We start from the raw sequence: 18,887 nt of genomic DNA, 5'->3' as shown, positions 1-18,887 counted from the left end.
AACCCAGGACATATGTGGAGGATAGCACAGGATAAGATGGAGGAATTGTAGGCCCCTGATTCACCAATTAGATGAGAGCTATCCACCATTAAAACATGTGCTTTTTAGACTTTCTGCAGGTGAGAAATGAACTTGTAGTGTGTTATAATATTGACATTTCAGGGTTTGTCTATTATGACAACTAATTATACCTTAAATCATGCCTTTAGTGACTCATTAAATCATGGATAAATCTTGGAAACCTAATTTTGAAAGAAAAAAGCAGATCCCAAAAGGCAAAATACAGTAAGCTACCATTTTACGGACTCAAAACAAGTAAATCTAATAATATAATGCTTATGAATCATATTTCAGAACCATAAAATGTTAAAAAAATAGCACTAGTGATTAATTATGAAGGGAGATGGGAAAAGTATGCAGTAAGATTAATCATAACTTCTTAGGTAATAATTATATCATCCTCTGTAATCCTTTGCATGGAAAGGCTTGTTAAAGTGAGAGGCTTCCTGCTAAATGGAAAACCACTATGATTTCCTAGGGACTAACAAGTATTCCTATCAAAGATCTCCTATTCCTTGGGGGAAACATCCTGATGTTTTGAAATAAAGATTTTTCTGTAAGATGTATCACAAAATCATCCAACTTGAGAGATAACAAACTGAAAATTCAAAATATTTTTTGCATGCTGAAATATCAGAAACAAAATTATCCAATTAAATTTGAAAGTGTATTCAGTTAAGAACTGTCTTTCACTGCAAGTCGCCAGACTGAAAGACAGTGCTTCTAAACACAGCAAGATTTATTCTCTCATGTTGAGGAAGTCCACAGTTTGGAAATCCAGAGCTGGTATGGAAGTACACGGTGTCCTCAGGAAATTTGCATTCTTTAAGCAGCCTTCCACAAAGTTCCAACCAACATTTATGCTTTCATGTTAGCCAGGGGGCTGAGAAAAAGTTCTCTATTCTTAGTGGTAACATACTCAGCTAAAAATGAGGGTTCTCCTAAAGAAAAAAGGGGAATGTCAGCTGGGAAGCAACTAGAAGCATCTGTCATTGGGTGAAAAAAAAATTAAAATGGGCCTAGAAATAAAAGGCACCCTGAGTAAAACTGACTGTACACAAATCTCCTAAGCCAGAAGTTCTATCTTCTATTGCATAAAAACATAGGAAAATTCTTGCAAATATACACCAGAAAGTATGTCCAAGAAGGTTCCTATTAAATACTATGATGTAAAATTAGCAACAGTTAAATACTGATACAAAGTTGATACATCTTATGTTATATATAAGGGAATAAGATAGTAAAGAAAACAAACATATTTGCTTAATATGTATAATGTGTGTGTCTATATATATAGATATCTACATATATAGAGATATACAGACACACATATGGATCCACAAAAAAATGAGAAAATACTCATGACAATTATAATCCCCGTTTCTGTAACTGATCATGTGGTCATAGCTGGCATTTAAAACTATCTTCTTCCACTACCCATTACATATTCCCTTTGCCTTCAGCAACCCCCTCAGCTGACCATTCTGCTTTACCTGGTGGAGTGACCTAAACCTCCATTCCTGAAGGGTCTAGGCCATTGGCAGTCCTCCCTGGGTTGGGTTGTTATAGCTTTCCACTCACTTAATCACAAGGCATGGTAACACTAGGAGATGCCCTAATGGACTGCCTGTATTTTTTTTTTAAGATTTTGTTTGTTTGTCTGTTTGTTTATAGAAATAGCACAAGCGGGAGGGACAGAGAAAGAAAGAAAGAATCTCAAGAAGACTCCAGGCTGAGCATGGAGCCCAACTCAGGGCTTGATCCCACGACCTGGGGATCATGACCTGAGCCAAAATTAAGAGCTGGCCTCTTAATTGACTGTGCCACCCAAGCGCCCTGGGATTCCCTACATTTTAGGCATACTCTTCCTTGTCCCTGCTGTGGAACAGGAGTCCAATTATCCCCCTGATAGTCATGATCCCTCTTTGCCCATTGACTCAAAGGCGATGAGGAGCCCGAAGTGGCCCATGTTTTTGTTGTAACAAAATACCAAAGAAGGGGGCCTTATGAACAACAGAAATTTGTTTCTCACAGCTTTAGAGGATGGAAGTCCCAATCATGGTACTAGAAATGAGGCATCTGGTCAAAGACTGCCTCCACCTTTCCAATGGGTCCTCACATGTTCAAAGGGGTCAAGGAAGGTTTTTTTTTTTTTTAATAGAAGTGATACACTTCTGTAAAGGCATTAATCCACTTTCCAGAGGTCCCACCTGCTAATCACCTCTCAGTGGTCCCACCTTCTAATACCATCACCTTAGAGATTAAGTTTCAAGGTACGAATTTGGGGAGGGACACAAATTTTCACACCATAGGAAATATAACTGACACAAAAGTCAGTGTTATGGATGGGCTCCATCGTGTCCACTCAAAATTCGTATATTAAAACTCTAACCCTCAGTACCTCAGAATGTGACTGTATTCGGAGACAGGACCATTAAAGTGGTAATTAAGTTAAAAGGGGATCATTAGGGTGGGACCTAATCCAATGTGACTGGTGTCCTTATAAGATTAAGACACAGAGAAAGACACCAGACATGTTGGCACAGAGAGATGACTAAGTGCATATATTGAGAAAGTGACCATGTGCTAGCCAGGAAGCAAAGTCTATGAAGAAACGAAACCTTCTGCTACCTTTATCTTGCACTTCTAGGCCTCCAGAACTATGAGAGAATAAAATTTCTCTTATTTAAGTCACCCAGTCTTTGGCATTTTGTTAAAGCAGTACAAGCTGACTAATATAGTCAGGATCATCGATTTACCTGAGGGTCAGGCAGAAGGATGAAATCAGAGAGGACCATAGATTATCTTCTAAGGTAATGATAATATTCTATAATGCTAATGTGGATGATGGGTATGTGGAATTTTAGTATTATTACTTTAATGACAAATACATTTTCTATGCTGTGTTACATGTATAGTCTGCTTATCATTTAAATATGGAGAAAAAGAAAGATGTGAAGATCAGCATTTAAATAAAGGAAAAGATAATGAGAGACATTTGAACAAACATCTATATTATATAATTAAGAGAAAGATACACTTTAGATTCAGGACCACAGCATTAAAACTTACTTTAAGAGTCCAATTCCCCCAAAGCTTAAAATGTATTTTATTCAAGGAGAAAGTTGAGTGTTAAGAGTGTCAATTTAATTTGTTAGTGTGAAAACTAATTATCATTTGTTAGCAGTTTATTATACCTACTGCTGTGACTACCTTATTGAATAAGAATTACCATCATAGATAAATTTAGAATAGAGGTAGAGATACAGGTAGCAAGAGATAAAATTAGAGTAGGTAATTATCAGCATATGTGTACAGTACAGAAAGACAACATTAAAAGCAACTTATTTTAATCGAACTACTTCCCCTTTATGACTGTTATTATTACGTTATGTGACATTGCCTAATGGGAAGGTAGACTAGACCAGCAGTCAGAAGGATATGTTCTAATTTTAATCTTAAACTCTCTGAGACTTAATTCCTTCATCTGTACACAAAGTGAATAGACATATGTGCCTGCCTACCTGATGGTTCAACTTTAAAATCATAGCAAATTAGAGCTAGAAGGCCAATTAAACATTTTATGATTTTAGCTTATTCCTTCTAAACATGATGGAACTGAGGTTTAGGAGAAGACAAAGGTAGTTCATTCAAACATTGGGTCTAGAACTCAAGTCTCTTGAGGTAATCTCCCAGAAATTAGAAAGAAAAAAATGAAAATTGGAAGTGAAAAAGAAAAAATGGACAAACAGTGTAGAATTACAATACCTAAATAATGAGTCATGGAAAGACAGGAGACAGAAAAATAGAAGAGAGGATCATTCATGAAATAATTCAAGAAAGTGGATCAGGGGCGCCTGGGTGGCTCAGTGGGTTAAGCTGCTGCCTTCGGCTCAGGTCATGATCTCAGGATCCTGGGATCGAACCCCGCATCAGGCTCTCTGCTCAGCAGGGAGCCTGCTTCCTCCTCTCTCTCTCTCTCTGTCTGCCTCTCTGCCTACTTGTGATCGATCTCTGTCAAATAAATAAATAAAATCTTTAAAAAAAAATAAAGTGGATCAACCTGAAGAAAATATATTTTCATATTGAAAAGGCTCACCAAGTGTCCATCACAATACATGAAACTCTACCTTGGTATGGATTCATTATTGTGAAATTCAAGAACGTTGGGGATGTAAAGATTCTTCAAGCTACCAGGCATGGGGGGGGAAGATAACATTGGAGAATAATGAAAAATTCTCAATATTAACAACAGATACTTCATTTGTAGTACTGTTTCATTTGCAACATTGAAATCTAGAAGAAAATGAATTGGTATTTTTAAAATGTTGAAGGATTCCAACCTCGAATCCCATACTCAACCCAACTATGAATGAAATGTGAAAGTAGAATAAATTCATAGATGAGGTAAATTATAAGAAAAAGCAAAGCCATGACAGTGGTTATCTCCAGGGATGTAGAAGAAGATGCAGACATTCTAGGAAGAACATAGAAGGGAATTCTAAAGGTGTGGTAATGATCATGTCTTAATGTTCTATTTTATTCTTCAATAAGAATAACAATTTCATTATTATCCATTAATAAGAATATAGAATATAAAATATAACAAGAAAAAATGAAATAAAAAACAAACACCAAAATAGTACATTGAAAAATGACTATCAGTGGAGGGGGTGAATGGCAGTAGGGTTAAGAGGACTCAACTGGGGTGAGATTTCTCATGTGTGACTTTTCATATAATCTTGAATCAAGTAAATATATTGTCAAAATCTTAAATTAAAAATTGAAAAGAGAAACAAAGTATCCTAAGGGTGAAGAGAAACTGTGAATAATTCATCAAAGCTACATTTTCATGAAAGCATAATACCTCCAAAATGGATGAAGAATTTCAATAAGTACTTCATAGAAAGGGAACATTGAAAGGTCAATAAACGTTTGAAAAAAATAATCACTCTCACTATTAATCATGGAAGTACTAATTGAAATAATAATAAATGCAGCTTTATATTTTTTGAAAGATTTATTTACTTAAGAGAAAGAGAACATATGTGGGAGAGGCAGAGGGAGAGGGAGATAGAATCTCAAGCAGAGGGCCTTCAGCTCAGGTTATGATCCTGGGATCAAGCCCCATATTGGGCTCCCTGCTCAGCAGGACATCTGCTTCTCCCTCTCCCTCTACTTCTTTCCCACTTGTGCACTCATGCACATTCTCTCTCTCTCTCTCTCTCTCTCTCTCTCTCTCTCTCTCCAGTAAATAAATAAATAAAATCTTTTAAAAAAAAAAAAGAAAAGAAAAGAATCTCAAGCAGACTCCGTGCTGAGCACGGAGCCCTATGTGGGACTCGATCTCAGGACCCTGAGATCAGGACCTGAGCTGAAACCAAGAGTCAGTCTCTGAATTGACTACACCACCCTGGTACCACATAAAATACAGTTTTATACCTATCATTGGTGTGACATGAACTCAATTTGGCTAGGATACAGAGAAATTAAGATTCTCATATGCTGGTGGTAGAATGTAAATTGGTGCAATCTGTCAAAGTCTAAGAAGCAGATAACACACATACCCTTTTCACTATACATCCTTTTTGGGCTATGTCTTAGAGAAGCTCACACATTTGCACAAGAAGCATGCACGAATATTCCACATCATTCACTTGTAACACTGAAACATCATTAACAACGTAAATGGCCATCAACACAAGAATAGGTAAATAAATAGTAGTATATTCAAACCACAGTATACAATGTATCATTAAAATAAGTGAACTTGGGCTAATCCATATGTATCAACCTATATAAATTTTGAAAGAACAATATTGACTGGAAGAAAGAAATCAATTTGCAGAATTATTCATAAGCAATGTGGAGTTACTTAGATATTTTTAAAAGAAAGTAGATTCAGGTGTTTATATCATGTAACCCCCCAAACAAACTTAAAATACATGGAAGAAATTTTTATTTTTTCCCCTTGAAAAAAACCCGGGGCTCATGTTTTAAAGGACTCCAATGCCACAAATATACATAGATAAAAATGCAGGAAGACTATATGGGCACCCCTTGAATTCAGGCTCTGGTGCTCAGTGATAACCCAACACAGTCCACTCTGCTAGGCATTCACTTTTACACCTGATGCCATTTCAGAGCCCCTGGAAGGACGTCCACAAAACTAAAGGCGATCACATCTCAGCACTCAGAAGCTTTGTGACATATACCCTTGCCAACACTGGAAACAGAATATTTTGATATATAAGAAAATTAGAATGGTTGAGTTACTGAAGTAAGAGAAAAAGGCTCACTTTTCAAATCTTTGTCAGATAATCAGGGACACAATAGATTTCTGCCTATTACAATATTTCCCAATAACACTGAGGGTCCATTTTTTCAGTTTTCTTTGGAAATCATTACAAATTAGCATGGTGTTTGCAATATGCCATCTGAAAGAAGTTCTGCAAAACTAAACCATTTATAGAACTCTTAAATTTAATTATGTATAGGCCCAGACATAACAGGTGCAATATGGTATCAGTTCTTTCGAATGTCAACTAAATGAACATTGAATGTCAAAATTATTAGTTTAAGTTTTGAGAAAAATGTTTGGCAAGATTAGCTTTTTACAAATTAAGAAAATTTCAACTTAAGTTAAAAACTTTTTACTAAGGGGTGGTGGGGTGGCTCAGTCAGTTGAGTGTCTGACTCTTGATTTCAGCTCAGGTCACGAACTCAGGGTCGCGGGACTGAGCCCCATGTCAGGCTAAGTACTCAGTACAGAGTCTGCTTTTCCCACTCCCTCCACACCTCCCCCTGTTCACTCACTCTCTCCCTCAAATAAATAAATAAATGGTTTTTTTTAATCCTTTAACTAAAATATAGTTATTAATTATAAATTTGTATTTGGCTTTTAATCTTAATTTTAGTTTAGATTAGTGTAAATGGAATTAAATGTCCAGAAATCATATGAAAATATTGACTATAATAATTAGGGATTTTGGTGAAATGAAGACATGAAAAGAATTCCATGAAATAGGTAATAATTAATGTTATATTTCCCTTTTTTATTACTTATCTAAACTTCACTAACCCATCAACAGAACTAGATATACACAATAATTAATTTTAGGGGCTTAGCTTTTAAACATATAAAGTTTTAAATTTTGTTATTATGAAGTTATGTCTCTCAAGATAAAAGGATAGCATCTGTCAATGTATATTGTAGGTTCACCCATTTGTTAGCTTGATTTGTAACTCTTGACTATACAGACCTATCATACATTGGACCTCAGAGAAATAAAGGAACCAGTTAACAAGACCTAGTGTCCTTACAACAGCCTGGCACAGTTTTTAGCACTTATACCTGGGAACATTTTGAACAAGGAACAATCCTCTTTAGAGGGCCAATCAGGCATTGCTGTGCCTTGTTCTTTCTTCTACCTTCTTCTTGCTCTCTCAGAGAATTCTCTAATTCACATTCCCTAACATCTTTTCGTGGCTAAGTCTAAGATGTCAGCCAGTAGTATTTGCACTTATAAAAACTATCTGCCATCACAGGTGACAACTTAATGTAAGAACTCTCTAGTTTAGGTTAACAGACATCACTAGAGGAAACATTTTTGAACAAGGATGTCTTGTGTTTAAAGAACATGTATATAAAATATGACAATTTCACAGTTGGAATTGTGGATTTTGTTGCCATTCCCAAAAAAGAGGTTCAGAGAATATTTTTATCTGTGTATTTTTTTTTAAACAAAAGAGAGCCACATTCCTAATCCCAAGGCCATTCCTAGGAAGCCTTTGAAGTAAATGTTTCTCTCTCTTCCATTTTTTCAAGATTCTCTGGGCTTAAGAGAAATGGCTACTCTACATTTTCTTTTAACTACTGACTCAACCTTTCAACCACCAAACACGACTTATTTATTACTTCCTTCTCCCATGGAGTTCATGTTCTGAGAGACAGTGTCTAGAAAATAAAATTCATTTATTAAGTCATAATTTGCTTTTCTGTTTTTCATTAATCAGAAATATCTATAACTACCAAGCACAGCTTCTGAACAGCAGTAAGTAACTATGATCCTACCCTGAAATGATGTGATAAGGCATCTTTTTAATTATTCTGGACCTCTTTATTAAAATGAATAGGTTATTTTGTTTAGTCCTTTTAAAAATACTGCAAATAGCCTGCAGATCTGACTTGTTTTTACAGGCTATGAATTTCCTTTACTTCTTTAAAATCCTTTAATTATTGACATAAAAATAATAAAAATGCTGACTGAGACTGGACTTCTGACTATGTCCAAGTGAGGACATAAGCAAATCCTCTCCCCCATCGGGAACCAAAAAGCTATATAAAATTGACAAAATAACCAAGTCAGTGCTCTGTAAATTGACCAAAGGCATAAAATAATTTGAGGGGCATTTATATGTGGGGGCAAGGCACAAAATTTAGCACCACAAAATGTACTTGTTTGACATCTGGATTATTTTAGGCTGACTGTTTTCAAGAAACATAAGGCCTAGAAAGAAACTTTGCCCTTTCCACTAACTGCCTAAAAGAATTTAGATAGAGAAGCTGCTCCAAAAGAAGAGATCAATCAATCTATGGATCTATCTATTATTATATAGAACTATATAACATGAACTAAGTGTGGTAGACAGGCAGGAACAGGTAACTAATTCTGTTAAAATTATTCTCTGTGTGTGGCCCAGCAAAAATTTATTTACCAAATATATTCTTTATCATTTTCCTGTAAAGGGTTTTCCTTCCCTTTGAAGTCCCAAACTCCTACCTCCCATCTCCTTAGCTTTAGATGACATAAAACCCCCAATTGCTTCACTATCTACAGGCCTCAAATTCTTATGGAGCCCTTGTATGTACATAATTAAATTTGATTTTCTCTTGTTAATTTGTCTCATGTCAATTTCATTCTTAGACCACCAAAAGAACCTTGAAGGGTAGAGGAAAATTTCTCCTGCCTAACATATGCTGGAAGAATGTTAAATTTTAGCAAAGACCTATCATAGTCCTTGCCTACAACTGCTCCCATAAACATCGCCCAGCGCCAACAATGTCACTCCCCAGCTCAGTTAGCAGAGAAGTTTTGTCAGCTTCTCTGCAGCAGGTGAAGTGGACTCATTCAATCTGGAGTGCTGGGTGCTGCTCATGCCCATCACTGTTATCAAGGGAAGTGATCTCTGGGATCCACATCAGGGCTGACATCAGTATGAAAGTCAAGTAAGGCCCTCACCTTGAGCACAAAATTTAAGGAGGTGCCAAAAAATATATCAACCAAGATAAAATATTTTAATAAAGTATTTTTTTAAAAATCAGAAATAATGCAAAAAATTCCACGATGAACAAAATATCCAAATATTTAATAACAAGACCCAGCCCTGGCAATGGATCCACTACAGTTGTGGTTGGGGCAAGCATATTCCTGGCTGAGGCAGGAATGCATACTGTTAATTTTGTGGGTATGATAGTGACATTGCGGTCATTTAAGAAAATGTCCCTAATTTTTAGAGGTGCATATCCAAAATTTGTTTTAAACAACTTCAGTAATGGCAAAACAAAAACACAGTATGGTACATTATGGCAAATTTTGCTAACTGTTCTACCTGAGTAAATGAAGTATAGGGACTTACTGTGTTATTCTATCTACTTACATGGAGGTTTGAAATTTTTCATTGTAGATCCTTTTTTTAATAATCAAAAGAAAAAAGATTGTTTCAGGCAAGGTCACCTTTTGGCAAGAAGGGAACTGCAGGGTTTTTCTCAGGCAGACTACCTCACCAGTGTGAATCGGGAAATTTCACAACAACTGCTTAAAGTCACATTCCCGAAAGAGGTTAAAACTGTAATTAAGTCTTGGTTTATTGTCATGGGGGGTAAATGACTCCAATTTGAGCGTGTTGTTTCTTTTCCAACAATATTAAATCAAATGAGGTCCAAAGCGATCACAGAGGTCAAGATTCCCTACTGGTTAAGCACCATTTATAAACTGAATGGCAGTTAATTATATGAAACAATTTTAGTGAAAAACAGTACTGTGTAGAATGATATCTTTTTGTAAAAACATTTCTGTTCACCCACCTATTTGATGACATATCTTTACATAGTGGGGTTTTGATAACTTTCCAGGGTTTAATATTATTATGGAATTTAATATTAATTATGAAAATTTAATATTAATTAATTTAATACAAATTATGAAAACTTTTGACTGTAGGATTTGGGGTGAGGTTTTTTTCTTTTACCTTCTTCTCAATTTCTGTATCATAGCCATAAAGGTTAGATTCATTACTGTTTTTAACATTGCTAGTTGTGGGGTGCCTGGGTGTCTCAGATGGTTAAGCATCTATCTACCTTTGGCATAGGTCATGATCCCAGGGTCCCAGGATCAAGCCCCGTATTGGGCTCCATGCTCAGCAAGAAACCTGCTTCTCTGTCTCCCTCTGCCTGCCACTCCCCCTTCTTGTCAAATAAATAGATGAAATCTTTTTTTAAAAAGTTGCTAGTCGTGACCCAGTAAGGTGATTTTGTAATCCACTAACGGGGCACGACCCGCTAATTGAAAGACACTGCCTCGGAGGACCCAAACATATATTTAATTCTTGAAATGATGAAGTGAATAATCTAATTGGAAAGATAAATATTTAATTTAGGATGCACATTAAAAGAGACATGTGATTTAAGGAATAATCCAGATTAGTGTCACAAGACATCAAAGAAGGGCAAAAGGTCACTGTAAATGAGTAGTCAGCAATAGCTTAATGTTGTAGAGATGTCAAAGAATATGGGTGACATACATGAGCAGAAAGAGAGGGAGAATATTTCCGGTAGGCTCTAAAGGGCATTGCATGAGCAGAAATGGAGAAATGTAAATGATGTGTATTTGGAAAGTGAAATGAACCTATGTGGTCTGAAGTCACACAAGAGATAATAAAGGAATGATATTTCCTTATCAAGTAAGATTTTGACACAGAACTCCCAGACTTGTCATGTTTCTGCAATAGGCTTAAATTAGGATTTTATTTATTCTCCGAACCCTAACAATAATACGGACAACCTTCCACTAACTTTCCTAGAATATATTTCTGATCAAAAGACCATCTTTCTATATATGAAGGGCCTTGGAACTGTTTCATTATTGACTTCCTGTAAAGTTCAGATACACTGTTCTTCTGCAGTCCCGTATCTTTCTTAACAGAAGCTTTCAAGGAGACTGTACATGGTACATACACTGCTCATAAACTGACTTGATTCACACTGGTACTTTTTAATAACCTTTAGCCTAGGAGGATGGCTCTGTGTCCCCAGTGGAAACCCCAGAGGCCTCAAGATTTATCTCTAACAATAATAGCATAGCTAGGATTTTTATACTCGAAAATGCATCATGTACAACAGAAAAGTACTCTTTTTCCTTAAAACACTCACCCCCTTAAAGAAGCCAATAGCTCTCTAATATAAATAAGGCAAATTTAACCCTTGTATGTGTCGAGTATTTAAAGGGGTAATTGCTTTTGAAAAAATTTCATGTACTCTTTTTTCCTTTGGTTATTGAATTAAATACTAATTTCTATGCAAATTTAGATGCCAGAAGATATTCAGGGGGCCTTAGAGTATTTTCTGATATATTCGTGTTATATATATATATAAATTTTAAGGATTTTATCTATTTATTTGAGAGAGAAAACACAACCAGGAGGAGGAGAGAGGGAGAAGTAGACTCCCTGCTGAGCAGGGAGACTGATGTGGGGTTCAATCCCAGGGCCTTAAGATCATGACCTGAGCCGAAGGCAGAGGTTTAACTGACTGAGCAACCCAGGGACCCACAGAGATACATCTGCAACATATGGAAACCTAGAAGACACATCTGCAACATGTGGAAATATTCAACTATTAGAGATATCATAGAAGATAGTTAAAATAGTACATGGGCAGAGCTGCCATACATGTTTTAAAACATTCTCTACATAAAACTGCAAAAGTAAAATTCTTTCCTCTTATATTATTGTATGAATTAAATGAAAGGGACAGTCCATTGATAAAGACATATTAAGATCTTAATTGTGGAAAGAAAATAATAAACAAAAACTAACATTTGCAGTCTGGGGACTTAACCAAGAAATAATTTTAAAATAATTGATACAAATCAACCAACAGAAATAAAATTTTGATAGAAGTACTGGAAAAGAGAGAGGCCCACTTCTTTTCCCCTAATAGAAATATTTTTTCAGGTTATATTCTCCTCCTGGTTTTCCACTGATTCAGAATTTCTCACTTACAGTTACAGAGTATAATGTGCCAGATTTATTATGTTTACAGTGATAAAGATATCCTCTTTTACTTTATTTCTTGTGAAACAGATTAGAATTAAAAATCAGGACATACAACACTCCTGGCCATTTTTTGGTCTATCAATAGTTTACTAACAACCAGCCTTCAAGAAGCAGTCTAGAGAAGGAGTCCAAGACATCAACAGGCCCACACAATCCCATGTGAGGTAAGTGCCCATGTGATGTAAGGTTTAAACACTGGTTATTCCCTAAAATGAGCAAGATATCTCTCCAGTATATGAGAAAACATCATGGAGAATTCATGTATAGTGATTCTTCTGATCTATGAACACAGTATATCTCTCTACTTCTCTTTTAAAACTTCTCTCAGTGATGTTTTCTGGAGATGAAGCAGTACATGAACATTTTTTTTCAAGATTACTCCTATTTATTTTTGATGCTATTATAGCTTCATTTTAAAAGTCATTTTATGATCATCCTTTCTCAGTGTATGGAAATATAATTTATTTTGGGCACTGGCCTTGTATTCAGAAATCTTACCAAAGTCCTTTATTAATTTTAGTGAATTTTTGGTAGATACTTTGGTGTTTTTTTTGCAGATGGCTATTTCACATAAGAATAAAAAGAATTTTTTTACTTCTTCCTTTACAACCTGTGCACATTTTATTTCTTTTTCCTTCCCTACTGTACTAGCTAGAATCTTTAGCACAATGCTGAATATGGAGAGCTCACATTCTTGCCTCATTCCTAATGACTGTGTGAAACTGTGTAGTCCCTCACAATTCATTATTATGTTAGCTGTATGAAAGATGCTCTTCATCAGGGTGGATGAAATTCCTTTATATTTTCAGTTTGCTAAGATTTTTTTTTTTTACCATGAACGGATGTTGAATTTTTGCCAAAAGATCATTTGCATCTGTTAAGATGAACATATGCATTTTTCTTTTTATACTACTAATATGATGAATTATATTGATTTTAAATGTTAACAAATTTGTATTGTTAGGGTATGACCCAGTTGGTCATGATTGTCCTTTTAAAATTTTACTGTTTTGATTTTCTAATACTTCTGTAAGAAGTGTTTCATCCATATTTATGAGGGATAGTCATCTCTAGTTTGATTTCATTGCAATATCTTTGTCTGCATTTGGTATCACAGTAATGCCAAATTTATAAAATCATCTGAGAAGTATCTTCTCCACTTCTGTTTTCAATACATGCTTGCATAGAGCTGGTATTATTTCATCTTTTTAACATTTCTTGGAATTCAAATGTGAAACCATACAGGTCTGGCTTTTTATAAAAATCATACCTTCTCTCTCTCTCTCTTTCCTTCCAGAGAAGGAAATTCACTACAAATTCAATCTCGTTTATACAGAGAGAGTTAATCTGGTTATCTATTTCTTCTGAAGTGAGCTTTGATATTATGTGTCTTTCAAGGAATTTGTTCATTTCATCTACATCATCGAATTTATTGACATAAAATTATTAATAATATTACCAAAAATGGAATATTTATTTAATATCTATATGACCTATAGTGATGTCTCTCATTTTTCCTGATATTAGTAATTTGTGTACTGTTTTTCTTGATAAATCTAAGTATTTATCAGTTCTATTGATATTTTCAAAGAACAAACTTACGGTTTCATTGATTTCTGTTTTTTGTTGTTGTTGTCATCTTCTATCTTACTAATTTCTGCTCTTATCTCCTTCCTTCTGCTTGCTTTGGGCTCAATGTATTCTCTTACTTCTAATTTCTTAAGCTGGAAACCTACATGGCTTTAACTATAAACCAGAAATGTCATTATGTTATTTTAATTCCTTGAATTAAAAGTAGTTATTAAATATTTCTTGGGATTTCTGCCTTTAGGTGTAAGTTGGTTAATTTCCAAATATTTTAGGATTTTCCACATACTTTCCTTAGCTCTTCTCTTGATTTTCAATTTTATTTCATAAGGAAACATTTTTTAATGCTTTAATTAACTTTAAAGTGGCAAGATTTACTTTATGGCCCAGAATATGATCTAACTTGGTGAATGTTCCATGTACTCTTGAAAAGATGTGTAATCTATTGTTGGTTGAAGTGTTCTAGAACCATCAATCAGATCGAGTTGGTTTACAGTGTTGTTCAGGTCTGCACTGCTGCCGATTTTTTTGTCTATTTGTTCCATCAATTAATGAAATGTAAGTGTTAAAAACTGAAACTAAAATTGAGCTGTCTATTTCTTATGTCATTTCTATTAGTTTTTGCTTTCTGTATGTGATGCCCTGTAGTACTTGCATACACATTTGGGATTATCATGATGTCTTAAATAACCAATCTATTTATCTTTATATAATATCCCTCTTTATCATTAGTAGTATGTTTTATTATGAATCATACTTTTTGTAATATTTTTACAAACAACCCCCTTTTGACTTCTGTTCTTCTGGTATACATTTTTCTACTCTTTTATTTATAAGCAATCAATGTCTTTATACTTAACATGGGTTTCTGATAGTCAACACAGAGTTAGACTTTTTAAGTCAACCTGAAACCCTGTCTTACATAGAATGTCTAGAATACTTCCATTTTATGTAACTCTTTATATGGTTGTTATCATCTTTCCCCTTTTTTCCTATTACTCCCATATTTTCTTAGTCCTTTTTTCCCTCTTGCTATCCCTTTTATGTTAATTGATACGTTTACAGTAATTGAATGTTTCTTATTGTACCTACATTATTTATTAGTCAAATCTTACTTAGTGGTTGCTTTAGAGTTGATAATACATAAATTGAATTTATCACATTATACCTTGAAATACTATTACCCACTTTGTATATAGTATAAGACACTAAAAACAATACACTTCCAGTTTCTATTACTTGTCCTTTGTTCCGCTCTCGCTATGCACTTTATTGCTACATGTATGTCACTTCCACATATGTTAGAAATCCAACAAAACACTACTATCATTCCTGATTTCTTTAAAAACTCTAAAAATATGAAAAGGAGGCTTTTACAGTCACCTTCATGTTACTATCTCTAGCACTCTATTTCTTTAGGTACAGCCTAATTTCTCTCTGGCATGTAGAACCTTCTTTCCTGCCAAAAATTTACTCTTTTGCTTATTGCAGACTAGATCTGTTGGCATTAGATTTTCTTTCTTTTCGCCTGAAAAATTTTTCAGCCACCCTCATTTGTGATGTCCACATTCAGTCAGCCTCAGTCTTGAGCTTCAAATACCTGGAAATATGGAGTGAGGATTTCTCAGCATTCCTGCCCTTCCTACTGCTATGCCAACAAAACTTTTTCTTGTACCTATAAAGGATCTGGGATAGGAGAGGGTTTTCTGCCCCTCTGCCAGGGGTAGAAGGCTTTTGATTTTACTCTTCCCTCAAAAGGAGCATAACAGTGGTGAGATGGTTTCCAGTACTTTCCATAATTGGTAGATTACAATTTCTCTATACTTAGTGCAAGGCACATGGTGTGATTATAAGCAGGTTTCCTCTACACCCCATAATAGCAGTTTACTTTTGTTTGTGACTTGGTTTGTTTTGTTTTGTTTTTTACAGTTTCAAGAAAGAAAGAGAGAGTGAGCGAGCATGCTTGTGCAAGTGCACACACCTCGGGGGAGGGGCACAAGAAGAAGCCATCTTCCATCTGAGCTGAGTAGGGAACCTGATGCGGGGCTCAATCCCAGGACCCTGGGATCATGGCCTGAGCCAAGGCAGAGATTTAACTGACTGGACCACCCAGATACCCTGTTTGTGACTTGGGAAAAGAGGGTTTCCCACTTGTTTCCCAGAGACACATGGCTGTTGCAACGACTCCTACCTTCAAAGCAGTGAATCTTTGCCTGGCTCACAGGAGGGTGTCAACCATTTCCATGGTGTCAGGTCGTCAGAAGTAATGGATTTTTGCCTAGAACTGAGTAAAAGAGGATGTCCTGGCCCTCTGCCAACAGCTTATGGGTTTTACTTCATAGGAGAGAAGGGTGTAATAATTGGGTGGGGTTTCATGTCTGTGCTCTCAGGCCGCCTGCCCTCCTCCTAATCTTTCTCATGAATACCTGGTGGAAGAAACAAAGAACGGAGCTCAGGAAGGAATGTATACACTGCACACTATCCCATCCTTGGTCTTCAGGAATTTCTATCTTCTTCTCATTTGATTTTATCTAAGATACCTCTTCTTATGCTTTGTCAGTAGGGAAGTAGCTTGTATCTCTTTCCTTGCTGGGGCCTATTGCCCTTTGGAATTCACTTTACATTGTTGCCTTAAGACATTCATCTGTATCATAAGATCAGGAAAAGTTGGGGTGCCAGCATGGCTCAGTCATTAAGCATCTGCCTTTGGCCTAGATCATGATTCCAGGGTCCTGGGATCGAGCCTCACATCAGGCTCCCTGTTCAGTAGGAAGCCTGCTTTCCCTCTCCCATTCCCCTTGCTTGTGTTCCTGCTGCTCTTGTCTCACTCTCTATGTCAAACAGATATATAAAATCTTTTTCAAAAATCAGGTAAAGTGATGACTGTGCATTGTTTTCTGTATTAGAGTGGAAGAAATATTAACTTGGGGCTTTCTAGATTCTTAGCATTGTCCTGAATCTTTAGAAGATGATATGAAATGAGAAGACAAGGCTAGTACATCATAAATACTATTTGCCCGCAAACATCCCCCTAAAGTCTATTTGCATAAGGAGTAATCACTGAAGTTAAAACATGGAATGAAAAGATCACTAAAATATTCATATCTAGGGAAGAGAAATACAAAAATAGGATGAGAATCAGGTAGTTTTTATCATGCAGGAAGCATAACTTTGAGCAAACAGATCCTCAGGACTATTAAAATTAGCATATTGGGATGGAAAGAAATCTAGGGTACAAGGAGATCAAATGGATACTCATTGGGTAGCACTTCCTACTGGTTATCAGAAAAGAATGGAATGGTTTTTGAGGTAGAGTGATAGAACATGGCATTTATCATTCTGCCTCTGTTCCTCATTCTTCCCTAACTTCCATAATTCCTTCAAGCATGAAAGCAACTTGAATTATTTCCCAAAAGGAAATAATCACATGTGCTGATTGAAGTCTTGCCCCCAGAACATTCTTATGACCACAGTGGAGTGAATCAGAATCCAGTTGCCGAATTGATGTTCCCTGTGAACAGAGTATTACGCTCTAAGCCAAGGAATGTATAGGACATAGGGATCCTGTTCTATTCTACGCTGTAGGACATTTATTCTTTTCTGCTATCAATTTTCCTTATAGAACAGAGGATTGTTTATATCCATTAAACATTGTCTGTGAAAAAGCCCTTTCTCAGCATTTGAACTATTTGTCTAATGGTGCAATTGGGAAGGCAGTAGAAGCAGAATAGTGGCATGGTGTTACTGGGCTAGGAGAGAACAGTAAAAGGAAAGATTTTCATGATGAATGTTTTGATAAATTAGACCAATCTACTTACTGAAAAATACTGAGAACAAAACAAAAAAAACAACTAAACTAAATGTAAATATGAAGGGGAGTGATATTTGCCACTGCAAAATGTATCTTTTTGGCATGTAAACTGTTATCACATCTTGGCCTTTTGGCTAAGATGCAGTATGGCATGTAAAATGTTTTCAGCTGATTTTTTTGAAGATTTTTATTTATTTATTCAGAAAGAGAGAGAGAGAGCACAAGTGAGGGGAAGGGCAGAGCGGGAGAAAGAAAAAAATCTCAAGGAGATGTACACTGAGCGTTGGAGCCTGATGTGGGGCTCGATCCCACCACCTTCAGATCACAACCTGAGCTGAAATCAAGAGTTGGATGCTCAACCGACTGAGCCACCCAGGTGCTCCACAGCTAATTATTTTTAATTAACAGAAAACTCAAAAAAATTTTCTTTTTGCTTCTCCCCTTAATTGCCTAAAAGAATTTAAAAGAGGACCTGCTCCAGGAAGGGAGCTATCATCCTAGGTAACTCTAGTATACTATGAACTACATAGGAGGGAGGAACCTAGTAATATCTGTTTGATCAAACTCTTCTCTCCATCTCATTGTTTCTAGACAGTCCAGAAAATACTTGCTTATCAAACATTCACTGTTTCCATTCCTCCTGTGAATTGCCTTCCTTCCCTTTGAAACCTCAGAACTTTACCTCCTCTTCTTAGTCTAGGATGACATATACACTTCATTTTGCTTGCTTTTGTAATCTCTCATGTTTCTGTGGATTTCCCATATGAACGTAATTAAATTTTATTTTCTCCTGTTAATCAGCCTCATGTCAATTTAATTCTTAGACCAGCCAGAAAAGCTTGAATGGTAAGAAAAATGCTTCTTACCCAACAGTTGGCATTAGTCCTCAGGATAAACTTTAACTGGCTAAACTCTACTTGCCCAGGGACCACAGCACTCAGAGTCTGGGACATCTCACAAATTGTAGCAGGAGGTAAGAAGTCTAGCTACATCAGTCTCCAGATCTCTGCCTGAAGGGTCTAATGGAAATAAAAGTGGTGGGAATCTCTTTTCTCTCTTTCTAAATTTAGATTAGGAGGCAAAAGTATCTGTG

The 18,887-nt window shown here is 35.9% G+C and overlaps 1 long non-coding RNA gene across 1 annotated transcript; it reads left to right on the top strand.

The window, feature by feature from the left end:
- The first annotated feature begins 2,697 nt into the window (after positions 1-2,697).
- LOC122897423 lies at positions 2,698-16,179 on the top strand. The gene is made up of 3 exons (XR_006382529.1): positions 2,698-2,873; positions 12,424-12,560; positions 15,913-16,179. It is a non-coding gene; the product is annotated as an uncharacterized LOC122897423 (long non-coding RNA).
- The last annotated feature ends 2,708 nt before the right edge of the window (positions 16,180-18,887 follow it).

Source organism: Neovison vison, chromosome X, assembly GCF_020171115.1.
Source record: "Neovison vison isolate M4711 chromosome X, ASM_NN_V1, whole genome shotgun sequence".
NCBI lineage: Eukaryota > Metazoa > Chordata > Mammalia > Carnivora > Mustelidae > Neogale > Neogale vison.
The sequence above is the reverse complement of the archived record's forward strand: the minus strand, read 5'-3'. Positions and strand labels throughout refer to the sequence as shown.